The sequence below is a fragment of the Octopus sinensis genome, linkage group LG13 (assembly GCF_006345805.1).
Source record: "Octopus sinensis linkage group LG13, ASM634580v1, whole genome shotgun sequence".
Lineage (NCBI taxonomy): Eukaryota > Metazoa > Mollusca > Cephalopoda > Octopoda > Octopodidae > Octopus > Octopus sinensis.
This window is the reverse complement of record NC_043009.1, coordinates 16,383,638-16,396,134: the sequence shown is the minus strand read 5'-3', so window position 1 is coordinate 16,396,134 and position 12,497 is coordinate 16,383,638.

Below are 12,497 nucleotides of genomic sequence, written 5' to 3'. Positions count from 1 at the left end.
TCATGTCCATTGTTCGGAAATCTTTAGTCACACATCTGTGACCTCCTCAGTGACACTTTCTGCGTGTGTGCTCTTGCTCTGCTTATTCCATTCTGTTCTTTACGATGTGTATCATTATATCCGTATGAGTCTGTATTTGTGTGTGTGTTATTGCTCTTAGTAGCACTATGACCCTTCCTTCAGCCCCGTCCCCTACTCCGTTGCAGCTGCACTTGAACACGACTTTTTGTACCGTTCTTGTAACTCACCGTGTCTGTGTGTTCTCCCACGCTGCTGCCATCATGGTAGTAGTTGTTGTTTTTCTTGTTGCCATTGTTAGTCGTGTTGCTGATATTGTTACGCCCGTCTGTGAAGTTACCGTATGTGTGTTTGTGTGTGTATATGGGTTTGTTTCCTATGTTGTTTGTATCCGTGCCCTTTATACAGTTTTTGTCTCTAATTTGTTTTTAATATTTATCCTAGTGCATATACGTCAATTATATATGTATTACAGTATTTGTGTCTGTTTATTTTCCCCCTTCAGCTTTTAACATATAAATATATACAAATTACAGAAGACTCCCACGGATTGAAATACAAACGATAGAAACCAACTAAGTTTGCTCACTCATAAAACCATTACAGGTAAACTGCAAGCTATGCCAGTAATACCGGTGCGCCCAGCAGACCATGACGCTTAAGCTGCATGCGGATTGGTCAAAACTGTATTCGAAAAATTCAGCTTGTCGGAGCTTTCTAAAAGGTATAAAAAGGAAGAAGTCAGTCATTTTATTACAATTGTTAATACACTCAACTCAACTGCCAGTTAAATACATTTTGAAATCTGATGATTACTACGAACGTATGAAAGCGCTAATTGACCTTTATGAACATTACAAAATATTGTTTTCAGTGTTTAACACACATTAAAAAAAAATTAATGAAATAATAAAAAAACGTGGAAACCAGACCATGTTGTAACTTTATTCAACTAATATATATATTTGTGAGTTGGTAAGTATATCTGCGATTCTGTTGTTTGTACTTATGCTCTGTCCTTTAACGTCACTTGTAGTTAGAGTGTTAACATAATGATTTCAAATTTTGGCACAAGACCAATTGGTATTTATTTTGCCCACCCCGAAAAGATGGAAGGCAAAGTCGACCTCGGCAGAATTTATACTCAGAACGTCAAGACGGACGAAACCCAGCATATAAACGATTCTGCCAGCTCGCTGAGTGTTGAAATGTCACCAGATTGAAATAAATGGGTAACAAGAGAGATAAGAATATGTACGTTAAAATATTCATTGTGTGGGTAAGGGACAAATGTAATTTACCAAATATTGATACGTAAAATTAAATTAAAAATAAGGATCGTTATTGACGATCGAGTAAAATGTATATCATAAAGGCTCGATTGAAAGTAACCAGTCAGAGAACTAATTAGAATTTGTTACAGACACACTAAATAACATGTAGGAATCAGTAGCACAAATCGTATTCTATGATGAACCCACAGAATACGAAGGGAGGTATCGCTATGTACGTTAATCTATTCATTGAATAGGGACAAATATTGACACTTTAAATATTTTTATATTTCGGGACGATGATATTTTTTCTTGCCAAATAAACACACGCACTATATATTCGTTATTCACTTCAGATTTATTATTGTTCTTATTCCATGACCTGTGTCTGGAAATCTTTCGTCAGGCATCCTGTGACCTTTTCAGCACTCTCGATCCCACATGTCTCCTGTTCTGAGCTAAAGAACGAATGCGTGTGTTTATTTGGCAATAAAAAAATTACCATCCTGAAATATAACAGTATCTTGTTTCAACGCAAGATTTCACATCAGGAATCTTGCAAAATAAATACATAAACATAATGACATTTTAAACTTAAATTGAAATTAAGTGTTTTAACTGATGATCAATAAAACTTAATTTCAAACGATAATTACTGGCTGTCAGCAATCAAATGCGTTGATCAGAAGTAACAATTTGTAGCACAAGCCTATAGCTGTCGTAGACTCGCTACGTAATTATTCACACATTTAGTTAATTAAGACACTTATTCCTGATTTTTAATCTTGTTTCTAATATTTAACGTACATTGTGTCAGACATAGTGTTACTCCACTCTTGTTAACTTGTGTGTTAAAAACGGGTTTAGGTTAGTGTTGCGGATTGCAACTACTAATAAAGGCGTTATAGTTTACTTTAGCTGAAAGTAAATTTATGAAATTAAGTATTATTCAATAATCAACTACGATATTTAATTTTAAATTTACATTTTAATAGTTTGGAAAATGCATTTGTCACCTCTTTGAAAATAAAAGACGTATACAAAACAAAAGACACAAGGAAAGTAGATCGAAATGGTAAGTTTTTTTTCCTAGATCCCATACTAAAGTTTTACTATGAGGAGACACAATCTCGTGGATCGACCACAGCATATTATTGGAACTCGGATTATCGATACGAAAACTTTTTAACACTATGCACTATTTCAAAGAACACTTCAGTAGGTTGAACAGCTGAATACACACCATCAAAACTGAGAACCATATATTTTACTAACACTGTCGAAGTTTAATTCTTTTTAAGTATCTAACTTCGAAAACTCTCGCAGCATATATCACAAGATAAGATAATATGTTCTATAATATTTTAAGCTTGGTCTTCAGAATATTCGTCCGTCCTTATGTTCCGAGTTCAAATTTCGCCGAGATTGACTTTGCTTTCCATTCTTTCGGGTCCCAAAAAATAAGTACCAGTTGAACAATGGGGTCGATGTAATCAACTTACCTCCTCCCTCCAAAATTGTTTCCCTTGTGCCAAAATTTGAAATCAATATTTACTTTTTCATAAATGTTGCATTGGTAAAGAGAATTAGAACAGAGGGCCCTAAATTTATGTATGCACACCGTAATGATTAACAAAAACATAGAGGAAATGATTAACAAAAACATAAATGCGAAAGAATCAACATCATTAACACTAAAGAGAAATACTTTTCTAAAAATCAAATAAACAAAGCTCTTAAATTAAAAAGCAAGAAAATCCCTATCGAAACAACTTTAAACACAGAAAAATCATAATAAATTGTTATAAAGTTTTATGTTTACAATGGGTGTCAATTGCCGAAGAAAATAATTTCGAAAATTCGAGCCAGGTTGTTTTACGACAACTTAGTGATATTATTCAGTTAATGAGGTTTCACAAACTTTTGTTTTAAAAAGTGAAAATCAGATGATTGGATGCCGTTGTAGGTGCAAATACACAAATCTACTTCAAATTAAAACCTTATCAAGCATCTCCGGTGGCATGAACACATTTTGATTAACTAACATACGTAAATAAACATGCATATAGAATGTATGGATTTACTTGTCACTCATGGAGAATTACCTGGGATGTTTATTCTACTTGCATTCATTGGTACCTGATTGTTTGATAGAGTTAACCAAACATAGATTATAGATATCTGCCTGGATTTATTAACCCGTTTTACTTCTTTCATATATATATTTATATATATATATATATATATATATATATATATATATATATATATATATATACATATACACATATATCCTTTCAATCCAATTTTTTAACCTTATGTTCGTTTCGCAGAAAGAAAAGTTGAAAGATTCTACTGCTACTCTCTGGTACAGGAACATGGCGATATCTCGTGAGAATTCCTTACTTGTATTCACCTGATTAGACTGTTTATCTCAAGTGGTGAACTAATTCTAAAGGTTACGGTTATTGATTTTGCGTTATTGTTGTTATTTCCAATACTGTTGTCGCTTATTTTGCTTTTATTGCTGTTGTTGATTAAATATCGCCAACACTGATACTGTTACAGATGTTGCTGAAGTTGCTGATAAATGTATCCCATATACATTTGGTTCATGGCAAATTTGTGAGCTATTGCCTCATCTAATCAACCAGCATCTTTGCAGCACACCTCACATATGCAGCAATCTACCGAAAATGTGGCTTATTTCCTGTTCCTTCCCATGTATAAATGAAGGTCTAATTTTGCTCATATCAGGATTTGAATTAAAAAATGATCAATATGATATGAGGTTCGGTGATAAAAATATAGATATTTATGGTTTAGCTCTTTTACTCTTTTACTTGTTTCAGTCATTTGACTGTGGCCAAGCTGGAGCACCGCCTTTTTAGTCGAGCAAATCGACCACAGGACTTATTCTTTGTAAGCCTTGTACTTATTCTATCGGTTCTCTATCTCCGAACCGCTAAGTGACGGCGACGTAAACACACCACCATCGGTTGTCATGCGATGGTGGGGGGAAAACACAGACACACAAATACACACACACACACATATATATATATACGACGGGCTTCTTTCAGTTTCCGTCTACCAAATCTACTCACAAGACTTTGGTCAACCCGAGGCTATAGTAGAAGACACTCGTCCAAGGTGCCACGCAGTGGGACTGAACCCGGAACCATGTGGTTGGTAAGCAAGCTACTTACCACACAGCCACTCCAACGCCTAGCTGTTTATAATTCCATGATTTTGTTGAATTTAGGTCAGACCTAGTCCAGAAGACCGATGGCTATCATTTATAATTGATATTGGAGTGGAAAGAACTGAGAATGTAATGGAAATGAACTGAATGCAGACTGTATTTTGAGTGGTGGCTGCAGCATTAATTCAATGATAAAAATACCAGTAATATCCTGGACTCAATTTAATCGAAAAAGAATTGTTAAGCAAACCCTTTTGGATTCCCAATTTCATTTTCCGCAGAAGAGGAATAAATCTCTTGAATAAAATGCTAATTTACCATTGTTAGATTTTTTCCAGAATTCCGCCACCCCAGAATCTCAAATCGTGTCAACGAAACAGCAGTTATTTCTATAGTAAATGATTTGGCAGTTACTAAACTCTCTGTGTAACTACTTACACTCTTTGATCTTCCTTTCTTTCTTTCTTTCTTTCTCTGTCTGTCTGTCTCTCTCCCTCCTCTCTCTCTATATATACCGGAGTAAATACATAAATGTGATACAAGGTGGAAAAAAGAGTACTCAAATACCAGAGGTAGAGTAATATGCTTTATATATATATATATATATATATATATATATATATATAGGGAGAATTCATAAAAAAGACAAAAGACGAAGACAGGTGGTGCAGACAACAAACATATGTATCAGTATAACGTCCAGGAAGTGAAAAAGTCTTTAACGTTTCGAGCCTACGCTCTTCCGCAGAAAGGAACACAGAAAGAAACAAGGAGAGAAAATAAAGAATGTGTAGTGGCTAGCAATCTATCATGGCGAAGGCCGGACAGAAGGGTCACACAGGAGAGCTAGGGAGAAGGATATATATATCAGTTGAATAAAGTTACAACATGGTCTGGTTTCCACGTTTTTTATTATTAAAAAATTTTTTTACAATGTTGAAGTGTGTTAAACCTTAAAAAAATATTTTGCAATGTTCATAAAGTTCAATTAGCGCTTCCATACGTTCGTAGTAATCATCATATTTCAGAATGTATTGAACTGACAGTTGAGTTCTTGACAACTGTAGTAAAATGACTTCTTCCTTTTTATACCTTTTAGAAAGCTCCGACAAGCTGAATTTTTCGAATACAGTTTTGACCAATCCGCATGCAGCTTTATCGCCACCAATATTACTGGCACGTATCCCGACTTTAGTTTAACCAATTAGCTTGCGGTTTACATGTAATGGCTTTATGAGTGAGCAAACTTAGTTGGTTTTGATCGTTTTTATTTCGATCCGTGGGAGTCTTCTGTAATTTGTTTCTATTCATATGTTAAAGATATTTAACATCATTAACTGATTGTTATATCATTGTTTTTTTCCCGTTCAGAACAGATTTCAACATTTTAATAAACCGTTTTTCTTTTATTTTTCTTCCAACTTCACTTGTGTTATGCGGTTTGTGGAAAGGAAAAATTAGAAACATTTTCTGACCACATGTTTCTATATGTTCGCTCGATGGAATTTGGCGGACATCAGTGTTCCGGATTTGCTGTCTGTGGACTCGTGAGCGTTCCGATAATGCGTTCCCTATGTCTCCAATATATAGTTTCTCGCAATTAGGGTATTTAATGCAGTAGATCAAATTTCTGCTTTTGCACTTCATATCTGCGTTTGTGAAAATCTATCCCTTTTTTGTTCTAACGGATCTACCCGTATGCATGTATTGACACGATCCACATCTGTTATTACACTTCGATACTGTGAATGTTTTATCCTGTTTGTTCATGTTGAATTTTGCCTTTGTTAATAGTTTCTTTAGGTTATGTGGTTGCCTTTTGATTAGTTATTAATGTCTTTTAATTTTTCACTTTGTTTCATCACTTCGTTTCATGAATGGCAAATTTGCTTTTATGATGTTAAACATGTTTTGGTGATGCAGATTGTGTGTTAGTAGAAATGGTATTGTATTCCGTTGATGGATTCGTCTTTCTCGTGTTGCCCTCAGTTGTTCTGTAGGTATCACATTTGTTCGTCGTTTACTATTTTCTATAAGTGTTTTATAAGTCGTGTAGCTGTGACGGGAAATGGTCGAATCAGCATCGATAAGTTATCAGAGGATGTGCAAATTAGTTGCGGTTCAGTTCAGTCCATTATCATTGAATATTTGGGTATGGGACGCGTGTCTGCCAAGTTCGTGCTTTCAGCTGACAAAGAAGACACTCGGGTTTCATTTGCACAAGATCTCCTTGATTGTGTTGAGAACGATGAAAACATTTTGAAAACTTTGCGTAGGCCTCTGAGCAGGTATCGCCAAACTTTTGGCAAAATTTGATGCAGATTCTCTGCTCAACTTTCTCTGTTTTGGTTAATGCGATGATCGCACGTTACACACGTTACTTCCAAGCACTGTTGTAAACAGCGGAAGTGAGCTAGACCGTTAAAACTTAGTGCGCATGCACAGCAGAGTTTACGGTCAACCTGTGCCAAGCAGCTTTACTCTGCGTGCTTTAGCTTCGTTGTGATGGCAACAGTCCGGATACTTACTGGTCAGTCTACATACACACACACATACCTAGATACATACATGTATATAGCTTAGTGGTTTGCGTATTCGGCTGAGGATCCTAAGGTAATGAGTTTGATTCCCGGCATTGCGTTATGTTCTTGTGCAAGGTATTTTATTTCACGTTGCTCCAGTCCAATCTGTTGGTGCAGCCTTGTCACTATCTGTATGTCCCGCTGAATCTCTCCGAGAAACAGGTTAAGATTACGCGTGTCTGTGGAGTGCTCAACCACTTCCACTTTTATTTCATGAGCAGGCTGTTTCGTTGATCATATCTCCTGGAACACTCATCGTCGTAATCAACGGAGTTCCAGTTTCATACATATATATTATATATCAGGGGATGCTGAAAAGTTTCTCTTTAAGGGTATCACGAACATTCTGAGTTCTTTTACAGGGCTTAGAAAAGCTGAAAGACCCCTGCAACAAGTGTATGAAACTGAAAGGAGAATATGTTGAATAACATCATAATTAACTGATACTCTTGTATTTTCTTTTACCCCAAACCCAGGAACTTTTCAGTCAGTACCCCCTCTTATATGTATGTATGTTGTATATGTACGTATATATATATATATATATACATAGATACATACACACACACGCACACATATATATATATGTCCATATAGGCATGTATGCATTTGTCTATCTATCTATCTGTTAATCACCCATATCTGAATAGAGCAAGTTGTCCGACAGCCATTCGAAATAATCATATTCATGCGTGTGTGCACATCGACGCTTTAGTGTGTCTGTGTGTTTGCTCGTCTATCTATCATAATCGATCCGATGAGACAATCCTCACCCATTAACACACATACACAATAAAAGATACATATGCTATTCAGTCTGGGAAAAATCCTTATCGTGGGTTATAAAGACGTTACAACAGTTTCTCTGTGTATGTATTCATGATGCCTTTTTTGTAGGTTGAATGAGAGAGATCGTGGTTATTAGAGTATTGTTATTAGAGTTTAGTAGTGCTCTTGGGTGTTGTATATTATTTTTGTCTGAATGGGAATTTGTGGGTTAATGATATCTTTATCTGATTTTAAGTGTTCAACGAAGAGAATGATGGATCTCTATGATGTAACTGCCATTGTTTATTTTAGAATTGATATAATTTCCGATTTTTGGAATTTGACAGTGTTGATTCGATCAGTTGTAAATATCAGTGAGTGTATGCAGTAACTTAGGCCCTAAATATATGTTTGAGGTTTTGGCTGGACTCAAGGTTCCTGAAATTTTATATTTTCATTTGCTGTTTTGAGTGTCTGATGAAAGGAAGGAATGAAAATCGTGATTCAAATGGATGAAGTGTATCTTTCACGTTTTATAGCCTGGTCAAATCACTCGACACGGGGTGGGCCAACCAGACTACAAATTTTGAATTGAAATTTTTAATTAAAATTTTTTATATAAATTTTTTTCTTCTGTTTCAAAACACATTTGAGTAAACTTTGTGTAGTTTAAGGAAAATACATTTCCTATGTCTTGCGCCTTTTAAAAAGGGAATCTGTTTAATCTTATAGAAGAACTGACGTGGTAATTGATGGTTTGCAAGATGCGCATCTTGGTTTGTTATAAGTGTCAAGACTGCTGGAGTAACTACTTAGCATTTAGTGTCTAATACTTTTTGGTAGTTTACATCGAATTCGGAGAATGGAATGTTGCATTCTGTCGGTTTTTCCACTAGTTGGTTTTGTTATGTAAGTGGTCAATGGTGGAAAACGTACCTAGAAATCTCGCGTGTTCACGCGACTTTTTCTGTTCAACTATTTGATAATTATGTTCGTCATGTTTATTAGGAATAACATTCATATTGCTCTTAGAATGTAATTAACTTGTATATGACACTAAGGTTGATAGTTTGTTTGGTAATTTCTTCTTTTACTAGTGTAATAGAATGATTATTGGGTTGTGTCATCATACAGTTAATGTACTTTGCTTGAGGCATCAGGTGAAAATTTGCTTCGTTGCTTTAGCTTTTGCAAATTTTCTGGTGTCATGTTCTCTTGCCTGGAGAAACTTACCTATCTTCAGTTCGTCGATTGTATGCTCCATTTTGCCTGATGTTATTTCTGGAGCTTGATTCAGTGTAAGGTCGTTGTCACTTCTGACACTGGACTGCTGTTTATTGCAGAAATCCTATTTCTGCATTCTGTTATGGGTCCATCTTATTTTAAAGCTTTCATTTAGACTTAACTTTGTTTAGACTTGTAAAAGTTGTTTCTCATTTGGGGAGTGCATTTAGGTCTTTTGACCAGAAAATATTTGGTCTTCTCTGTCAGTATTTTTTTCACTTAGGGAGAATTTTACTCGATATTTTCTTGCTCTATTTTTGAGGTCGCCCATGGTGATGATGTAAGAGGTTTTGTGAGGGTCGATTACTTCGTTGATAACAATCTATTGCGTCGTAGCTATAGGAGACTATATGTTGAGTTTATTTTTGTGTGTGATTCTGTATATCTATGTATTTGTTTATATTTGTGGCGACATCTGTTGGTGTATTGAAGGGCGTTAGTCAAATTGTTTGACGCGCTTCAGTACGTATGTGCATATAAACGTCACTAGACAAGGAGGGATCTCAATATGGTCTCTCGATAGGTAGAAATCTATTATTAATGAAAGCACACACCGTCCTTCAGAAAGGAAGTCAATCGATAAAGTAGTATGGGCTACACTTTGCTTGAAAAATGATAAGTTGATCATAAGATGATCACAGCTAAAAAAAAAAAAAAGGGCTTTGACAGTAAGCCTGTTCGAACAGGATTGGTTGGGTATAAGACGTTTTGGCACAGCCTGTCTGGCGTTGATTATTTGACGTTGACTTATTTGATAGCGAATTTTTTTTATGTTACTCCTCTTCCCCTCCCTTCTCTCTCTCTCTCTCTCTCTCTCTCTCTCTCTTTATGTGTGTGAACATATTTCTCTCTATGTGTAGGAAGAGAGGAAAAGTATTTAATTCAGTTGTGTTCAATTAATAAATTGTAAAGTGTCACAATCCCTCCATCTCTTGTTTATCCGTTTATCTCTGTGTGCTCTCTCCCTCTCTTTCACTCCTATCTGTAGGTATACATTTTTGCACACGTTCGTACGTGCGCGCACCCGCCAGTGTGTATAAGTGTGTTTGTGTGTGAGTGTATGTGCGTGTGTGTGCGTGTGTGTATGTGTGTGTGTTTATCTCCAACGTCAAAAATACTGTCATCAAAATAGGCTGAATGTCTTGTCAATCGTGCCAAATCGTCAGCTTCCAAACAATTCATCATCTCATCCGGTTTATAACCCCGAGCACTTAGACAAGCACCCTCTCTTTTCAATCCTCCTCCAATTTAAAAGCGCATACGCAGAGCAGACCAGTTCACTCGGACCACACCCACCTCTCTCATTCACCTTTCAACAAATTTCGTTGGAAGGCGACACTTCCCTCTTCACCCTCACTTTACTTTTCTAGTCAAACGGAAAAAGTTGATGAGGTCTTGGTCCAAGAAGCCTTATCCCTCACACAAGGCTTCTTACCCCTTTGGCAACTAGACAGAGAAACACCGCCTGCTCTTCTTAACCAAAGGAATTCGACACGGTGATTTTCACAATGGATTCAACTGATAACCCGATCTGTCCTGTACATGACAGCAAGCGTAAACCTGTGTGTCGACAATGCTCGGGCAAGGACGAATGTATTCAGAGCGGTTTCGTCTCTTTGAGCGCAGTACGACAAGCCCAGCTGACATCATCTCTGACAGTGCCTATAGAGTTTATCTCGAACCGACAAACCCCCACCCCCTTCTATACCCCGGTGCCACTACGAGGTCAAGGAGTTCTGGGAATTATCCATAAGCACTTTCCTGCCATTGGTTCCCTAAAGTATGCTGTGATGGAGCATCCACCGACTGCATTGCCCGACTAGGAGACGGATATGAGCACAGGACTACAACATCCAATGTGCCTTCTCAGTTTTAGGACTGAAGTATGTAATAAAAGGGAGATTTGCTGTTATTTCTAGCAAGGTGAAAATTACGTAGTTATTTGGTGTTAAGCGATGAGAACAGCAAACGAGAAGTATTTTCATGAAAAAAACAGTAATAATGTCTGTGGGTGGATATGAAGTGTAGTCACCTTCAGTGTTGACCCTCCATAATAACCTTTAGATGCAGGACAGGAGGAGAAATGGTGGGAGGGAGAGAGAGAGAGAGAGTGACGCAAGAGGGAGAGAGAGAGAGAGTGACGTGAGAGGGAGAGAGAGAAACAATGAGTATATGACTAATAAAATTAAATAGAGAGAATGGTTGATAAAAAGAAGACACGGAACAAGAGAGGGCGACGGAGAGAGAAAGAGTGAGAGAGGGCGAGGGAGAGAGAAAGAGTGAGAGAGGGCGAGGGGGAGAGAGAGAATAAAGGAAATAGAAGAGGAGAGAGAGAGAAGCAGGTTAGCAGAAACAAAATGACCAACTATGAGTGAGACGTGTGAGTGAGAGAAAGAAAGAAAGAGGCTGGGCGAGAGAGAGAGAGAGAGAGAGAGAGAGAGAGAGAGAGAGAGAGAGAGAGTGAGTGAGTGAGAGTGAGAAAAAGAAATAGAGGAGGGGGAAAAGAAAGATGGAGAGAGAGAAAGTGTGTGTGTGTGTGTGTGTGAGAGAGAGAGAGAGAGAGAGAGAGAAAAGAGAAAGAGTAAAAAATGTTCTCTGACTGGTGGATCATATATGTTGTCTGTGTGTGTGTCTCACTCAGTTGTATGAAGAGATGAGGAGAAAGAGTATAGTGCATTGACAACGATGACAAAATGGTAGAGAAATGAAGGGAGAGAAGGAGAGATAGAGGGGGGAGAGTGTGTGAGAGGGAGGAAGAGCAGTGAAAATTGTAAAATGGAAAGATTAAGAGGGGAAGAGAAGTTGAGTAATGAGTTATATGTTTGCCTGGCGTGTGTGAGTGCGTGTGTGTGTGTGTATGGCGTGTAGGTGAGAAAGGGGAAGAGAGGAAAAGAGAGAGAGAGAGAGCGAGAGAGAGAGAGAGGGAGAAAGAGAGAGAGACAAATAGACAAAAGTAAGGAAACGAGTGTGGAAAGTGAAACATGGAAAGGTTGGAAAATACATAAACATTCAACTATGCATACGTGCATGCGTGTATACATATAATGTGTATGCATGAATATATATATATATATATATCATTACACACACACACATGTATATATATATGTAAAATCCACATTAATACATCATACATACATACATTATAAATATATATATATATATGTATGGCCCGCAGTGGCTTCAAAGATAAGATTACCTATACTAGTATAGCCCCACGCCAACCCAGGAAAAATAGACGAAGACACATTAGCTGGTACAACCCCCCCCCTTCAACCGTGAGGTCGCTACACCTGTAGCAAAAATCTTCTTCACTCTCCTACAGAACACTTCCCCACCCAACATAAGTACTACACTATCCTAAAT